The sequence below is a fragment of the Phlebotomus papatasi genome, chromosome 2 (genome assembly GCF_024763615.1).
Source record: "Phlebotomus papatasi isolate M1 chromosome 2, Ppap_2.1, whole genome shotgun sequence".
NCBI lineage: Eukaryota > Metazoa > Arthropoda > Insecta > Diptera > Psychodidae > Phlebotomus > Phlebotomus papatasi.
This window is the reverse complement of record NC_077223.1, coordinates 83,181,014-83,200,136: the sequence shown is the minus strand read 5'-3', so window position 1 is coordinate 83,200,136 and position 19,123 is coordinate 83,181,014. Positions and strand designations below refer to the sequence as shown.

The 19,123-nt window shown below is 34.4% G+C and overlaps 1 protein-coding gene across 1 annotated transcript in view; it reads right to left on the bottom strand.

Annotated features, from left to right (window-relative positions):
* The window catches only part of LOC129804706 (nose resistant to fluoxetine protein 6-like), a 71,608-nt gene that overhangs the window by 24,150 nt on the left and 28,335 nt on the right, over positions 1-19,123 (bottom strand). The window lies entirely within an intron of this gene.

Below are 19,123 nucleotides of genomic sequence, written 5' to 3'. Positions count from 1 at the left end.
TTTTTCTAACAAAAAAATTTAGCTTACTTTTATGGATTTATTAATGGTTTTGAAATTCAATCTAAAGCGGAAAAAGGAGATTGGGATAATAAATAAAGGTGCTGTAAATTTTCTAGGTTTTTCATCTCCCATAATTATTTCACGACTGACCTCTAATTTTATTATTTACCAAAAAATATATGCAAAAAGTCGTTTGTCACGTGTTTCCATAACACACTCACCTCTATTTTGCGATAAGAATTAATTTTTTGTGTAACTTTAAACCACCTTGAATTCAAAAATAAAGGGAAAATGTAGTAAATATTGCAATTTTGAAAATCAGTTCCTAAACTAAAAAAATGGATTTTTTTCCCTTCAGTTTAGGTTGTAATGCAAGACTTTTGGAAATTGCAAGGCCATGCTGCAATAACTGAGTGGTTAAAGGGGTTAAAGTCATTATTACTTTTTTCCTCGAATAATATTTTGAATCAACTTACGGCCAATAAAAAATAAATGGATTTCAATATAGCTGTATTGCATTATTCAGATACTCAAAGGTATAAATAATGATAACTATGTTTGATGTCGTGGTTAAATGATTTTTTTTTAATTGTTTTATAAAATGATGACAACGGAGTACAGCAGAAGACGTTTGAAAAAGAAAATCCTTGTGAAAAGCTAAATAAAAGCTCCCTGAAGTGTTGAAGGTGAAAATTCAAAGAGGTCAAAAGTATAGAAGGATTATTGCTCTTTTGGTAGAGTTCGACCTATATAAGGATAGCTATCAGAGGATTTTATTTTACTCCTATAATTTATTTTGAGAATTATTTTACAGTTATCATTTACAATACAATTGTTCAAGAACTAAGGCGTTGAGAAATAAATTTGAAGTGTGATATCTCCTTGCCAGGGTGCCCTGCCTTCTAGCGAGAGTGTGTATAAATTAACAGCGGTGTTTTATGCTTATGATCATCCAATTTTTCGTCTAAAATGTCCAGATAAAAAGAGTGGCAAAGTATCCCAGACTTTGCGAAGTGTTCGAAATCGTGACTTAAATATATGCTATGCCTCAAATACTTTTGCATCATTTACCGTTTACTGGTTCTCAACCGATTTGAACCGAATCATTAATCATTCAAAAGATCTCCCAAAATAGATTTAGGAGTAATAGAATTGATTTTCGGACAAAAATTACTTATCGATTCATAACCGGTTCATTATTGGTTTATAACTGGTTGATTATCGGTTCACAACCGATTTAAACTCATTTTCAAATTACCCAAAATATTATCCAAATTACCTTAAGGTGTGTCCATGATAAAAATGTTTCTAATCATGTGATATTTTGATGAGAGATGTTATTACCTGAGAAGAGAAAGAAACGCAAACTCATCGTTCACGTATTCCAAAATTCTGGAATGAAAGATAATTTCCGTGAGGGATTTATGGACGAAACAATGGGGAGATATTACTTGAAAAAATCGTGTACACCACTTCCAGCACTTCCTAAATTTGTACAGATAACGTTAAAATTTTCCACACTTCCGGAAGTGCCATAGGTGATTTCAAGCACTTCTTTCACTTCCAAGTACTTCCGATATTTGAATTTAAAAGAAACGACTAAAATCTAGGGGGGGGGGAATTCAAACAAAGGAATGGATTGAAGAACTGTAAAGTGCAGTCACCCCTCATCACACAGACACACAAAGTCGGACGGCCAAAAACCGAACTAGAAGGTTAAATTAAACATACGTTAAATCGGACTTTAAACAATTACACAATTGCCAGAATAGTACTAGTGCACCACAAAGTCTCGTACTAGATGTGAGACAAAGTACAGCTTCAAAAACTAAGATAGACTGTAGAAGCCAGTTCCTCAATCAATATTTCTACGATCATTGTTTGAAAATTTCAATTACTTCCTCTCTCTGGAAGAGTCAGTCTATCCAGTTAGCCTATACAGAAGACTTCAAGAAAAAGTGGAATAAAATGGTCAAGGACCGCGATGATGATCTTGTGAAGACCTTGATGGGAGGAACCGAAATCAAAAACATAAATAAAAAAAACTATAAAAAACATAAATAAGGGCACTCAATGGGTTAAGGGTAGAGCAATCGCTCTATAATCCAAGTGTCCCGGGTTCGAATCCCCTTTAGGTCACCAGGAATTTTTCTGGCGTTAAAGGTGTTCAGATTGCATCCAGTGAGCTTCACTGCACTTGATTCTAGAAATGCCCTTGCGGGAAGGCCTTGTTCCTTAATGAAATGCTGTGCAAGCATTTTATTATTATTTATTATAACAACATGAATAAATAGGAGGCTTTCTGTAACGTTCCACAAATGTACTCGGTATGCTTGTGGTCTACGTGCTCGTGATCATATTTCATGATACCGAAATATTCTGGTTAGTTATAAGTTATGATCTACCATCCTCCTACGTTTGAGAGCTGTCTTATTCCTATTCCGTTTGATTACTTCTCGGAGACCGGGATACTTAGCCTTACTTGTGGTTTGGGGACTTCGGTCAGGTAGCGAAGGCTCTTGGTTCCGAGAGCTCACTTGAGCCAGCTTTCGCATATTCTTTGTGTCAGGGGGGTTTTAAGCTACAGCTCCCTTCCACCGCGCTAGGACGTCGCAGCCCGGCATTTCTTATGCCGTTCACTCGGGGTAGAGTACTTTTTTTCTTTTAGTTCCTCTGTTCTATTTAAATTTTTCTGACTTAATAGATGGACGGCCTCTAAAGTCGGAAAAGATGGACGGACCCTAATTATGTTTGATTTAAATCAAAAATATAAATACAAATTAAAATTCAGTGTATCTAAACAATATACAAACGAGATAATAGTAAGGTTGATGAGGAATACAAAGCGTTAAATGCTTTCCCCTATTTCTAGACGGACGGGATTTCCATCATTTCCCTTGAGAAAGTGCAAGGGCTATTGTCGGCTTTTCTGGATTACTATGTAGCAGCGTCTTCCTTCCTGAAAAGAGTGTCGAGGCCACTACTCCATCTTGTTGGGCGACAGGCTTGCAGAGAATACCGAACTTATCCTTCTTGACAAAGCTTCATTGAATTCTTTTGTGGGATATTTCTTGAGCCAGATGTTGGAATTTCGGTCTAAAAACTTTCTTGTTCTTCTTTATGTTTTTATTGGCCGACGTTTCGATCAATAAAACATTTCGGCCAATAAAAACATAAAGAAGAACAAGAAAGTTTTTAGACCGAAATTCCAACATCTGACTCATATCATCCTAACGGTCGACCCTCAACATTGAAAAATTTCTTGAGCCCATCGTTAAAGTCCTACGTATATCGGAAACTCATTGAGCTTATTACACCTTAGTGAACTTCCCTTTGTTCTACTTATCATTCTATCATTATAACTCTTGAGGCTATAGTACTTAACTCAATGTCTATTATCGAATAGGTCCTTTTTCGTCTCTGCGAAATCGAGAGCCTTAGTGGCCTAGTCCTGACACTTACGGCTTAAACCAAAAGACGGCTTAGCGTAATTATAATCAAAATAAGGATTTTACTAAATTCCCATGAGTTTCCCTCTAAGCTGTTTCTCGACTTAACCCGTAATTTTCTCTAGGGCATAAGTGTCGTGTCGTATCCCATATTCATAAGTTCAAGCTCTGGTTAATAAAAGGTAAAGTTTGTAAGGAAGCCTACGAACTTCGCTGCTAGACTAATTGAATTCTTCGGTCAAATATGGAACTATTGTACAATTAAATGATAAGGTAAAGTGCCCTCAAGTCGATCGGTAGAGTTATTTATTCAATTTATTTATATTTGTACTAATATTTGGCGTATGATCTAACATTAATAGGTCAATTATGCCATAAACAAATACGAATCAGTGACAATTTCATAGAAATTGGCCCACCGGTCGAGTCGAGGGCACTTTACCTTATTGTGTTTAGTTCCAGCCTCGTTTAGATATATTTCGAAAAATTGTATATTAATGTAGCCATAGACAGCTCTAAGTAGCCCCACCTCCCCCTATTGACATGGGTTGGATTCTCTAAGAAAGATAGGAAAAACTTGTATGATAAGAAACTTTGATAATTTGTAACTTCAAAACCTTCCTCTATGTGGATAATATCAACAAAATCACTTTAATTTTCTAAGAGTAACTTTCAATTAAGCATGTTCTTTTAATTTTAAATTAGGGCTTGGAAATAAATCTGGTCTTTTCATAAAAGCTCATAGATTTTCCATGATAAATTTTAAGTGATCGATTTTTATAAATTACCAATCCGTTCACTAGTGTATTCTATTAATACTGGGACACATGGAAAAAATTGCCAGTAATTATTTTCCATGTGCCCAAAATTACACGCTCAGTGCAACAGTTGCTGGTGCGAAAATGATTCATTAATGAACAATTTTTCGTATGAGACTAAACAAGCGACTTAGCCAGAAATCGATCATGATTGAGGGTGGATTTGAGTCCTAAAATGTTCATTTCAGGTGATATCCAGCCACTTCTCAGGGATTTTTTTTTGTGAATAAAAGGAGAAATTGATTTGTACTGTTGTAACCACAAATAGCGTCATGGATATCTAATGAATCTTTTCCTGCCACAGAAGATTAATCGAGTTTTTGACTTTGTTCCCTCTCATCCGCCCACGACCCAAATTCCACTTCAACAAAAGCACAAAGTTTCCTCTCTCCAAACTTGCCTGTAACTGTGTGACGAAATAAAAGACAAGAGAGAGCGAATGAGAAGGGGCAAAAAAAGTGAGCTTTTATGTATTAATGTAGCTTTTAGGAGATTGTTTTTAGAGTTGAGTCTTCGTCTGCAAATGCAAAAGGTGGCAACCCAAAGTGCCATCCGCTCCAGAATTACCAAAATAAAACTTCTCCTGAGATACGACTATGACCATTTTCTCGCTTCTCTTGCCAATTTCTCCATGTTTCCATTTCTATAGAAAAGTCAGAAAAAATACGTTTATGATCTCTTGGTGCTAACAACAGCTCTAGAAGAACGTGAAAATACGACCATGCGGCTTTTTCAACAACAGCTTTTCTATATATCTATTCATTTTGCCACTCCGCAAGAGATGACCTTATTTGGAACATAAAGCTAACAAAGCTTTCAAAGTTTATTGCTATAATACGCCTAAATGTTACTATCAGTGACAGGCGTAAACTAGTATGAATGATTTTCAATGAAATACCGTTAATATTTATCGATTTTGAATTTAAAATAATTAAGTACGAATTATTCAATTGTGGATGGTATGCTCTATAACTTTTTGTAATACAAGCTTCTAAGTTCTAAGAAGAAGGTCAGAATCTTTGAACTAGGACAGACTTTATACAAAATTCAGTGGAATAATCTTTAATACATTAGAAAAAAATTAGTTCGATCAAAAATCTAGAGATGACATGTTTAGAAACCCTGGTCAATTAAGTGAGATATCCAAAATTGGTTCGCGAAACTCATAAAATTCAAAAATTGTATATCGAATAGCATAATCGGTTATGAACCGGTGATGAATTGATCGATGTGTAATTTTTCTCCAAAATTCAATTGTATTACTCCTCCTAGGTAATTTGGGGGATCTTTTCAGTGATTAAGAACTGGTTTAAATCTATTGTGAACCAGTGAAGGTACGTGATGCAAAAGCAATTTTGAGGTATTACATTTAAGTTCCGAATATCCCTTTATAAATCCTAATACCAATTGTAAAACTCACTGGATATACTATCCAAGAAGCAAAATAACTGTCTTATAGAACCAAGAGAAAGATGGGCCGGCGGTGGATGATAGGGGAAAGTACTCTCCCTTCAAACGTTCATGCCTTCGAATAATATGAATTTACTTTCAGTTTTCCTAAGAAACTTACACATTTCTATTAAATATTAGTTAGCTTATCAAAAGAAAACTTAAGAAAACTAAAAGAAAATTCACATTATTCGAAAGCATGAACGTTCGAAGGGAGAGTACTTTCCCCTACTCTTATTTCCTTAGGACAGAATATCCTTCCGAATGAGAATGGCTTTGTAAATATTCAAAATTCAAATGATAAATCGTCAGTTAAATCAGCATTTGTCGTAACTTCGTTTTTGCGATTTTGAGATATATACATATTTAGAATCGGTGTAATTTTGTTTATTAAACGCACTTGAGAAAAAGAATTTTTTATAAGCCCATTAAAAATTATTTTAAACAAAAATTATCGTAAGTGCCCTTAATTAATAAAAATTTATCAGAATTTGACGTAACTTCCATTTTTGGGGAAGTTACGACAAATTTTCATACAAAATTTTCTCTAATCAGCATTATTTGCCGTAACGAAATCCTAGAAGTTTATGAAGGAATATAAAATGTAGATCGAACACATTTTCGTTTAGCTTTTTTCTTACTTATCCTCTGCACCAATCTTTTTCAAGGTCTTTTGTCCTTTCTCCATCTCGTGCGCCATAAAAAGTAGGTATTAGCACTACTTTTTATCACAATTTAATCACGAATAAATTGGTGAGAAAATTGTGCCGCAGAAAGTACCCGAATGACTGCAATAAAGTAGTTCCTGATGAAAATGAGCAAATTTTTCTCATAAATTTGCTCACTTCTCATTAATTTGCTCATTAATTATCAATCGTATTTATGCTATTTTAATCTATTTAAATTAAACCAATTTTTGTGACTCGAGTCCACTTTTTTATCACTAAATGAATCGATTTCTAAAAGCTCTTGACGAAAATTGCACATTAGGACACATATCAGCAACAATTAATGTGAATCACATTAAAATTTTAATGTGAAATTCTCTAGTGTGATGCCACGGTAAGGGAGTTATCACACTAGAGAATTCACATTGAAGTTAAAGTGAAAACTTGCTCATTAAAACTTCATGAACCTCTCGAAATCGCTGATTTAGTCAGGACACATTGCTAGAATTGCTCAATATCACGATGGATCGTGGAATGTTGCACATTAGAACACATATCAGCAACAATTAATGTGAATCACATTAAAATTTTAATGTGAAATTCTCTAGTGTAATACCACGGAAAGGCTGTTAAATTTTTCAATTAATGGGAAGGGAAGTATATATTTAGAATAAAGTGTAGTTTCCTCAATATTTCTTCGCAATACTATACGTAGCTAATTCTGCCTCGGTCTCCCCTATAGAACCAAGACTTTGACAAGCCTTTAATTCACCTATCAAAAGGCTTATAATTCTTGAAATTCCTGTAAAAGTTCTTAAGCTTCTTAAAAGTGTATCACTTTGCTTTAGTAGACTCAATGACGGGTTCAAGACCGCTATAAGTTGATTATAAGTATATTGGTTTTATATAGCTTTACATAGAGAATTCTACAAGATTACACTTGTTAAGAAAATATGTTTCTTGGGTAAGTTGTATTTCTGTTAATCGTTTTTTTTTTTTATAAAACAGGCCCAAATTGAGTTTGCAGTTTAGGTGTGAAACTGCTCTATCCTCCCATACTAAATTTTGAATTCTAATGGCAGTATTAATCCTATAACTTTAAGCCCTTTAAGTAAACTTACGTGAGCAAATTTAAAGGCTTGAATAAGTTATGTGAGAGAAAAATAATTGAGCTGATGAATAAAAAGCTCTCTTTTTGTTTAATTCCGCCATCGATGGGGAAGCCTTCACACAAAGTTGAAAGCTCAGGAAAAAGTTGATGCATTTTCCCTGAGTGATTTCCATATGATTTTTAAATTTCCTCATTACAGTTTTCCTGGGCCCAGTTTATATACTAATCATATAAATTTTGCTAATTTTTATTTAGATATTAAAGTGTTTTATTGATCGGGTTTTTTTTCATGAAACTTATATCCTCTGCATATATTTTTTGGATTTTTATAATATTATTATAAAATTATTTCATGAATTATGGAAAAATTTTTTCTACCCAGATTCATTGGATGATTAAAATTTTTACGATTTTATAAATCCATAATTAATAAAGCACAAAATTTGAGTTGCACATTGAAATACTGTGGTTTAATTACGGTCATAAAATGATTATGGAAAAAGTGAATAATTCTTTATATACGCTGATGTTGATCTAAAAAAAAGGGAGAGGGAGTGTCATTAAAAATTATGATGTCACGTGTTGCTTGTGGAGCGCCACATAAACACAAATTTTGCAACAAAAGAAGACAGATAATTTTGCAACAATTAACGTCACCTAATGCATTTAATGCCGGAATTATTTGTCTCGTTAGTTACGTTGCAGAAAATGGAGGGAAAAATATCAGTGAGTCCGGCATTTGTGCGCTTTATTGAAGCAATTAAAGTTTGGAGAGTCAAGTGCAGCATCCAGGAAGTGAATCCTTTCTTCTGGCTTCCACAAATGAAATTTTGGAGGATGAAAATGAACAAGGGGTGGATCATAAATTGGTTTCATTTGTTTGGGTAGAGCTCATCGTATTCTACCCCTGAAAATGCAAGAATATCATGGGTATACGTATTTATGATAGAGAATAATAAATAAGCATGATGGAATAAATCTTATGCAGAAAATCTCCTTCATGAAGTTTTGGGAAAAGCAAAGGAGTTCCTAAGATGTTCCATCACACTTTCTCACAAGATCTTCCTCTTATGGACGGATTTCCATTGCAAATACATCAAGAGTGTGTGCTAAAGTTGAACGCATGCTCCAAAATTTTGGTGTAATTAGGCAAATGAATTCCATTTGTGAAGGAGAAATATAGAACATTCGCCCCCCCCCCTTCCTACCCCCAAAAATTGATGCTTCATTAATGTTTCATTAATCTCCAGTGTGATACCGATTTGGATATTTTATTAAAATCCATCTCTTCCACAACATGGCCCTAGGATTCCCAAGCCCATTGCCTCATGGACATTAAGGAAATTTTATTCAATTTTTAATTAACAAGCTCTCAAGTATAAAAGCAAGAAAAAAAATCTTCTCTACAGCATTTCTTTTACTCCATTGAATTGAACAAGATAAGACATGGCTTTTCCATCATTTTCCTGACAAGTTCCAGCCACCACACTTTGAGGCTTATTCTGCGTGACTGGCGTGAAAAGAGCATAGAATTGTGTTTCATGTTAGTTTTCACTCTGTTGAAAACTTTATGGATTTTAAGTACTACAATAGGGTAAAATGTGCTTATGAGTTTTGCAAGCTTTCGCCCCAATGAAAGCCAAATAACCTGACAAGATATGAAATGAGACTTGTCTAAAAGTTTTTCCAACACAAAACAACATGAGAAAACTTAAAATTAAACTTCTATATTAGATTTGGAAATATTTTAAAATTCGGAAAATAAACTCATCAAGAAAAACTCTGATGTATTTTCACATGAATGCATAATACTATACAATATTAACTAAGTGTCATTCATAAATATATAAATAATAAATAAAATAAATGAGCTTTTTATCTGTTCTATTTGTTCTATGTATTCTACTTGACCTAGTTTCACAAATAACATATGTAAATTTTTTAAACAATTCAGTGGAATACCGGATCAGCTTTCTTTATTTTAAATTTATTCAAACTTTATAAATTTAAAAGCTTTCGACCGTTATTTTATTCAAATCTTAAGTATACGCTGTATTTTTCTAAATTGTACAAGAAAATGTTAGTTAGTATAGAAACAAGGAAAATGCTTTGTCAGGTCCAATTTACTTAAGTCATGACAAAGTTTATGCAGAGGGATTATTGCACTGAATAATTCTTTTTACGTTTTTTCAAAAGTTAGACGTTAAAAAGCTATGGAGAGGTCATTCCTCAATAGATTGTGATGAATTTGGGTCCATTCGAAAGGTCTTTGAAATCATAATAAGTTCAAACTCCTTTGCATTAGTTACGAGTATCATTTTGTCCCCATCCTAGAAAACTTCTATGTTTTATCTGTATTTTCGTAAAATTATTTTAGGTTTTAGTCAACGTAAAAGGTTATGAAACAAAAATTGAAAACAATGTGTGATAAGATTGCGTTGGTAGGGATGACTTATTTTATCTGAATTATAGAGTTAGGTCTTTGACACACTTAGGACTTAAGCCGAGAGATGGCTTAGCGGAAAATGATAGAAATGCGGTTTAACCATTATTTCGAATATAATTACTCTAAGCCGTCTCTCGGCTAATCCTCAAGTCTATCAATTTCAATTCAATTCAATATACAGTAGAGTCTCGCTATAGTCCAAATTTGGTTCCAGATTTGACACTTGGATCGCACTATAGTCCATGTCATTTTTTAAAATTATCAACGACTTTTAGTATTGAAATTGTTTGACGGCTTCCATTTTCTTTGCGATTGTGGTACTTGTTCTCGCTCTCTTCATTATGGATCACAATTATCACAACTACTCAATAAAGTTTGCCAAAAATATTAAAATAATTATGACAAAATTTCATGTCGCGTACTAAAAAACATAACCTAACTTAAAATCAGTGTTTTGAAATCAACGGTCGATAAATTGTGGACTATAGAGCGATGGCTTATAGCGAGACTCTACTGTATATCTCCTCAATTAATGCGTGGTTGCGGCTGCCGCCGACTTACCACGACCGATCTCATCAGGTAAACGGCAGAAACCCTGAATCATAGATCGTGTATGCCACAAATTTGTAACAGTTTTACAATTTATTAGTGATTCCAAATAATCGAGTTTTTTTTTGGGATAGACGGTTAACCGGTTTTGGAAGAGTCTGAAACCGGTTAACTGGTTTAAAACCGGGTTTTGAGCAGTTTTTCATGACTTGTACTTTGAAGTAATATTTAACACATACATATATTCTTTTTTTCAATTAGTTTAGAACTTATTTAGTTTATTGCATCATTTTGTATTTAAAATAGTTCAGGAAATTTCAGAGTACAGGTAAATTACTGGGAGTTTTTCCAATAATATTTCACCGTGGAAAAGCTAGTGCAATGTAGCTTTCCGTAAAATGATTTTTTCATACAATTTTCTTTTCTTAGAATAATTTTTTTTAAAAAAGTTGTTATTTTTGACAATATTTAATTAGGAAATACTTAAAAATTTTATTCTAGATCTCGGAAAATGAAAAAAAAAAAGAATTTTATAGAGAATGTTTTAGCGAACAAACCGAAAGACTTTTCCTCTTTATTTTTAAAATCCTATGACTAGATAAATCTTGTTAAAGTCAAGTTCAGAATATTTGAATCGTGGAAGAAAAATTATATTCGCAAAAAATATTTAAAAAAAAAATAAAGAATATTGGATGGATAGTACCAAGATTTTTTGCTACCTTTATCGCTATAAAGTGTTGTAAAATCTTGTTAAAGTATTGTCAAAATCATTGAGTTTTCAACAAAAAAAAAACAAGATTTTTCGATCGGGAATGGTTTCTAAATAAAGTCAATTTTTTAGATCATTCTCTATAGAAAACGTTCTGATGCATTTTTTTTTTGTTATTTATATCATGAAAACCATGATTATAATTTACACAAAAATCACAAATAATTTCATAGAGAAAATCCATATGCATTTTGAAAAAAGAAATAAAATAAAAGGGAACCTCTGTTGTTTTTTATTTCATTGGTTGAGAAACTAATATATACCAGATTTTGATGAAAATTTTACAAGAATCTTGTGTAACAATCTTGAAGAATTTGGGTCTAATAAGATTATGCAGTTAAAAGATAACAAGATTTAATAAAAGTCTTTATGATGACAGGGAGAGGTAAACATCTTGTTACTTTTTCACATAAAACAATATTTTACAAGATTATACTAAATCATTTACAAATATTTTCTCAGCATACAATTGATTTTTTAGTCTTCTAAATATTTAACTAAGATTTAAGATGAAATATTTTTAAGTGAAGTAGTCCTGAAATAATTCCCGATAACCTTTAAGCAAATAACTTTTCAATAATGGAAGAAACGTGCAGGAAACTCATTATTACTATCCTTCCTATGTTATATTAACATACTACCATACTACATATTACACTTAGAATCATATTGCACTTCAGGTTCTCTTCTAAAGTCAAGGAAATATTTTGCAGTGTATCTTGATTTTCAAGAAATTAACATAAGCTTAAGATAAAAATTGAAAATTTTGGAAAGAGACGGTTTTAAACTGGCTTCATCTCTAAAAACCGGTTTTGAAACCGTCTCCAAAATAGGGTGGTTAACGGTTTTTTCGAAACCGGTTAACCGTTGTTGGAATCACTACGAATTTATATCTAATTACAATTTAAATTGCTATGGTGAATAGCTGTCGTTGCTTAAGGAAGGGGCAACAGAAGCAAGCACAATGAGGGATGATGAGTGTCAACTTGGCCAATAAAGGCACGTGTCGCTGACACTAGGAGTTTGTTAGGGTGGGATAAGAGGATAGCATGTTGTATGGGCCCTATCAAGGCCCTAACTATAGTTTAAAAAATTCAAAAATTTCAATTTCAGGCTATAATTTTTGAAGTTTAATATTAACCTCAAATGTGAAACTTAGAGGCAAAATGGAACAATGTCATATGGCTAAAGCATGTTCCATGTTGCCTCTGAGCTCAACAAATTAACTAATAGGTTCATTTTTTTTAATTGCCGTAAACTCTTTAAATTTCCCTATATCCTCAGCATTGCTCTGCATCAAGTGTTTGCACCAATGGACTACTTTTCACTTGAACATTCCATTTTGTCAATTAATTCTCTCTTTCCTTTAATTTTACGTACAAAATTTGAGCAAATCCCTTTTCAAAATGACAGAATTATCGTATTCTAGCCATTGTAGGATGTCCAGGTACAACTTAGAATGCCCTTCCGGACAGAGACAATGTAATTTAAAATTCCCTATTTAATGAGAAACATAATGAGATGTGCATCAAACAGTCTCTGAAATATCCGTTTGTCAAACTTTCTTCATTAATGCACCAGGCAGCTCTCACCACGATTGAAAGCTCGGTGCGGGTAGTATTAAAAAACTCCAAGCCCCGTGAATCATACAATCTCATGGGAATTGCCACAAGGAATCTGGCAAGTTGCTCAAAATTAAATTTGTTTCAAGTTTCAAAATGTCGAGCATTTGTGTGTATGTTAGAAAATTATGAAATACAACTAGCTCTTAAATGGATTTGTCAAATGTCACACGTAATATAGGATGAAGAGTCAGAAACACACGTCGCTTTTCACAAAACTTTCCATCCTCCAACACAGTCTCGACTAGAGGTGTAGGTTGTCTTGTGAATTTTGGGGTATTTCTTCGAATATTGAAGCGTGCAAGATATAGTTTGTAATGGACAAATGTTTTCTTAATTGATGTTAATTGTAAATCATTCATTGGAAGTGATTGTGTCTGGATGAAAAAGCATTTGCTAAATGCGGAAGTTTCATGCTTCGTTCTGAGAAGATGGATTGATACATCGCACATATGCGATCGAACAGTACTAACATGTTCTCAATAAATTTACAAGTAACTTTTTTAAATTTTTTCCGGTAGATGTCTCATTAGCCGGAAAACAGTTTGGGTATGGAACTATTTCCATAAGGTTGGTGTCAGGAAGAAGCTAGATGTAAGTATGCTACAAGAATTGTTGCAAAAGTATGTTTTGGGTTGAACTACGATTCCTTGCCAAAACGCAATGAAATCTACCCATTTTTGAAACTGGTGATGAAAAATAGCTCACATACGAGAATAACTGTAGGAAGAAATCGTGGTACAAGCGTGATGAGGCGGCTCAAACGATCGCCAAACCCGGATTAATGGCCAAAAAGGTGTTTCTAAGTGTTCGGTGAGATTGAAAGGGAATGAGCTACTAGCCAATGGCCAAACGCTCAGGTCACCCCTCTGTCAACAACTGTCCAGATTGAAGCAGGCGATCGAGTTGAAGTGCCGCAGAATTGGCCAGTAACAAGAGTTTTGTGTTTCATCAAGACAACGCCAGAACTTTCGAGAGCTTGGAATGAAGGTTCTATCGCACCCACTATGTAGTTCAGATCTGGAACCAAGCGATTATCACCTTTTCAAAAATTTACAAAATTTAAAAACTTTGGACATAAACTGTACCCAATAGAGGCTTGTAAAGTTTTGACATGACAAGTTTTCGATATGAAATTAGTCACAGTAGGAATTGAGTTTTGTTTTGATTTTTTTGACGTTTTAAGAGAATTTCGTCAGCTTTTCATTTCTGAAAAAATATTTAAAAAGGTTGTGGTTTGACTGAGAAAAGTGATAAAAATGGAGAACCTGCGCAAATTGATCGTGGACACGTACCTAAAGAATCCAAAAGCGAACTATTCTGAAATCGGAAGGATCCACGGTGCGAAGCGTTATATTACGCTTCAATGAACTCAAGACTGTTGTTAGAACGCCAGGATGTGGCAGAAAACCTGGAGCTGTAGACAAGAGGATGAAGAAGAGAGTGTTGGCGCTTTTCCTGAAGCAACCTTGCCTTTCAGTCAGAGATGTGGGCAAAAAGTTGGGTGTCTCCAAGAGCTAAGTGCAGACAATCAAAGAGAATAACGGTTTGATAACGTACACAGGTCGAGGTGCTCCCCATCGCACGGACAAGCAGAGGCAAAGTGCCAAAACGAGGTCGAGAAATCTGAGTGATCGAGTTTTGAAAGGCTTTCAAGGATGCATTTTGATGGACGACGAAACTGTCGTAAAAGGTGAATTTACTCAATTGCCCGGCCAACAGTTTTACACGGCGAAGACTCGTACGGGTGTAGCCAGCAAGTACAGGTTCAAAGAGTACGACAAGTTCACGAAGAAATATGTGGTTTGGATGGCAATCTGCCCAGCAACGAAAGAGTTCCCTGTTCGACCTGTCGCGACGGTGGCGGCCTCCCAAATGTTCAGAAAGTGGTGGCCATCAAAGAGAACTATTGCTTCAACCGCGTTCGCTTTTTCCCAGCCCGTAAGGATTTACATTGGACCGAACCCTGTTCCGAACGCGTTTGCTGAACGATGTTCAAACAGGGAACTTTCGTTGCTGGGTTGTGGACGTCGCAGCAAAGAATTTTTTATGACAGGGACGATGAACGCGGATATCTACCTTAAAGAGTGCCTCCAAAAATGACTTTTGCCACTGTATCAAAGCCACGACATCCCTCCTCTCTTTTGGCATGATTTGGCATCATGTCATTACGCGAAATCTACCCTGGAATGGTTTTCCAACAACAATGTCAAATATGTAGATAAGAAGGTCAAGCCGCCCTGCACCCAGAAGTCCGCCCCATTGAGAAATACTGGGGAATTTTGAAAGGAGACTTGAAGAAGAAGGTTAATCCAGCCAAAGATTTGTAGGACTTCGCACGAAAGTGGAAGAAAGTCATCAGAGATCGTGGGGACGACCTTGTCCAGAGCCTTATGAGGGGATTAAAGAAGATGGTGCGAAGATTTCGCGGAGAAACCATTTGAATAAAAAAAACCATAAAGTGGATTTGAATCACAATGAAATAGCCTTTCGAGAAATATAAATAGTATTTTTATATGTACTATAGTTTTTTAATGAGAGTCATTTGTCTTCTTGTCTTTTAAATTCGGGACACACTTTAGTCAAATTTTTATCAGTAGGGATGATGACTTCTGATTCACTTTTCTGACCAACCATGTTTGGCTTATATTTTTGCTGAAAATGAACAAGCGGCTATCTTTAAAATCCTTCAAAACGTGAATGTGATTAAATCCTTCATGTTTTGAAACATAATTCACTGCAGACGTACTGGCAGTGTTGAGAAACTCTATAATGAAGGTAAAAAATTCAATACCATAAAACATAAAGTGCGAAAAAGCAAAATTAATGATGCATAGTTTTGGACTGTAGTGCCAAAATCAACGGCAATCTGTATCAGAAATTGTCCCGGAAGAACCTCCGAAGCCGTTGGCATACAAAAATTTCGATAATTTTAACAAAAATTGGTACCACCAACTTCTGCTCAAACAGAATTGGCTTAAAAACAACATTGCATAATTGATTTTGATCACATAATAGCCTCAATAGTCGCCGGATGCAAATCCGATCAACTTTTCTAAAACGGGCATTTTGTTAGCCAACTCATGTTCGGGGAGCTTGCGATGCGTTCATCAGCAGACTTAAAGCCGTAGTCCCTGCCAAAGATGGTTACGTCGAAAATGTCAAATAGATTCTGAAATCACAAAGGATTTCTGACTTTTTTCCTTTAAACTAACGGAATTCTTAAGTAATAAGTTTTGAATAAAGTACTCTTTTTAAAGGCTCATTTGTCAAATGATTGTGAAATGCATTCAAATTTACTAAATGCAACCAGAAACTTCCTAATCCTTATTTTAAATAGTAAAAATCAACTTCTTAATAGATTAGAATAAATTTAAAAAAAAAGAATAAAAAAGCAGCAAAAGTTTGAATGAAGCCCTTTCGATCGCAAAGGTGCGTTGTAACGAAGAGGATTGGAGTATCTTTCGGAACAATAGGCTTGTGGTGCATGTTGAGGAATATGACAGAGCTTTCAGTCTCGACAATGGCATGTGTTAATATCTTCATTGAGCCAGACTAGCATTAATCAAAGCTTCTTTCGACGGCAACAGGATGTGTGGTAGAATTTGCAGATGAAGGTGAATATGAGGATCCTGAGCAAACATTTTGGCTCTACGGATGTACCAGGCTCTTCTATCTACCACTCATCCTATATTCCCACACTGTATTATTTAATATGCGAGCAAAATTGAAACACCTACTGTACACACTTTCCTCGAGCCCGTGGGATGTTTTGACAAGAACTGCGGATGGGAAGCTCTTAATGTGCAATTACCATTAAATGCAACCAACACATACTCTTGATATTTTCCTTTTAAGTTTCCATTACGTCAGACGAAGGAGGATATTTTCATCGCTATTCAGAGCTTTTGAGCTTTTCACTATGTGCAGAATTCAGTTTGGCGAAGATAATATTCACAGGAAGCAAATAAATATTTAGTTTTCACTCTCATGGAAATCTGCTATTAGAGTTTCAGCCAACAAGAAAAACCTTTTCAATTGAACAAATTTTAAATAAGGAATAATTTTCTTGAATGGTTAAGAAACTGAGAAGAAACCCATAGGGGTTGTAATTGAAAGTTTTCTTTAGAAATTATAAATTAAACTTTCTTTCCTCGAATATGGATATTGCAAATTTTCATGATCAAAAATAAATGTTAGGAATGTTTGTTGTAGTTTTTTTTTTGAAGTTATGACAAATATAACCTCAAACCTTAAGATATCCTTTTAATTTTTGATCAAATATCTATTACGAGGAGTTTAAACAGAATAGTGCGAACCCTATTTTAAAATTTTATACATATATAAATAATAATTCTTCTCCAAAAGGAAGGTCCTTTGAAGATATTCTTCAAATGACGTAACGTAAGGCTAATCTTGAAATGGGAAATTGGACTCAATCGCAGTTTTACGTGTTTCAATTGAATCTGAATAAAAGTGCCCAACATAAACCTCATTATCACCATTCTTCCATGACCGTCCACACGTTTTCTGGGACGAACAAATAAGCAAATCCAATGCACGATACCAGTGAATGACTCAATCAATTGGACGGGAAGGAAAGTAATTTGACAACGATCACGTGTTCTGTTCTTCCTGCTCCTGACAACTTTTTCATCATTTTCCATTACGTATATCAAGACATAAAGTGGAGGAGTGAATAGAAATTGAACGAGAAGGTGAATAGCGAGATTTTTGTGCCATCAAATGGCCACTGAAGTCCAGTGGACCAAGAGTACCCCAGCAAAGAGCTCACACATAGTCGTTTTGATGTACATTGTATGCGGGTGTTCATTGAACAATGGGCACCTAGGAAGTGAAATTTATTTTGTGTCCATTAAATTTTTAATGAAAGTGCACCATAGACGAGAAATTCAATCCACTGCCGGCAAGTACGAAACCCAAAAAATCCCAGGGAAAAACTTTAAATTTGATCCCCATTCCAGCTGCACTTTTGAGCTTTCCTTTCCCACATCCAACAAAGGGGGATTTATCTGAATTGGGTTTGTAAATTCTCAAGACAGCCAGAAGAATAATGTATCATTCATATATGTACAATCAATGGAGTAATATCAACCAGTGAATTATGAGTAGCGGATCGACAGATCGGCGCCGATAAGTCTCTACCTGAGAGAAATCCGAAAAAGTTAAAATAACATTCCAGAAATGTTAATTTTACCCTGCATTATTGATCCGAAATCGGTGTAAATATTATGCTTTTTAGGTGTGTTAGGGGTTAAAGTTACCCTTTTTCATGTTAATTTTATACTTAAAAAGGTGTAAAATTAACATTAAAAAATGTTGATATATTTTTAAACCTAAAAATTGTTAAAGTAACGAGGAAAAAAGTTAATCGCACTCTCTTTTCTTTCTCAGTGATGATCGGCTGATCGACAGTATAGTGAACTGCGAATGTCAGATATGTTTACCCCTGTAGGAACAAGTGGGACGCCTTTGAAATTGAGATTTTTCACCTATTTTTAAATAAAATTGAGCCTTATCGTGATATAATTTAGATTCTCAATCTGTTTGTGTAGCTGAATTATATAACGATATGGCTCAATTTTTTTTTTAAATAAGTGAAAACTCCCAATTTCAAAGGTGCCCCACTTCCCCCTATGTATTTAAATATTTGAGACAAAGACAATAAACACAGTAAAAAATAAATAATAAATAAAATAAATTAAATTATTAGCAAGAAATAAAAAAACAAAACTGTTTTCTACACCCCTTTTACCAAGCTTGCATGAAAATTTTCCCGTTTTGACACATTCCAATAAAAAGTAACAGGATCTATTCATCAAAATTCAATATTTTAATACTAAATATATTTTCTTCGTTTTTAAAAAAGACACTTCTAGAAAGAAATGTAGATTTTAAATGTATGAGAAGTGCATTACGTAAAAAACAATTTATTTACCTAATTGTTATTTATTAATTTAAAATTATTTTACTAATTTATTCATTATATTATTTTATTTTTGTACTTTAGGGGCACTCAATAGGTCAAGTGGTAGAGCACTCGCTCTATGATGCAAGTGTCCCGGGTTCGAATCCCCTTTAGGTCACCAGGAATTTTTCTGGCGTTAAAGCTGTTTGAACTGTATCCAATGAGCTTCAGTGCACTTGATTCCACGGACTGACAACCTCATCCTGTACAAGAAAAAAATAATAATATGCATGTCTAGAAATCCCCTTGCGGG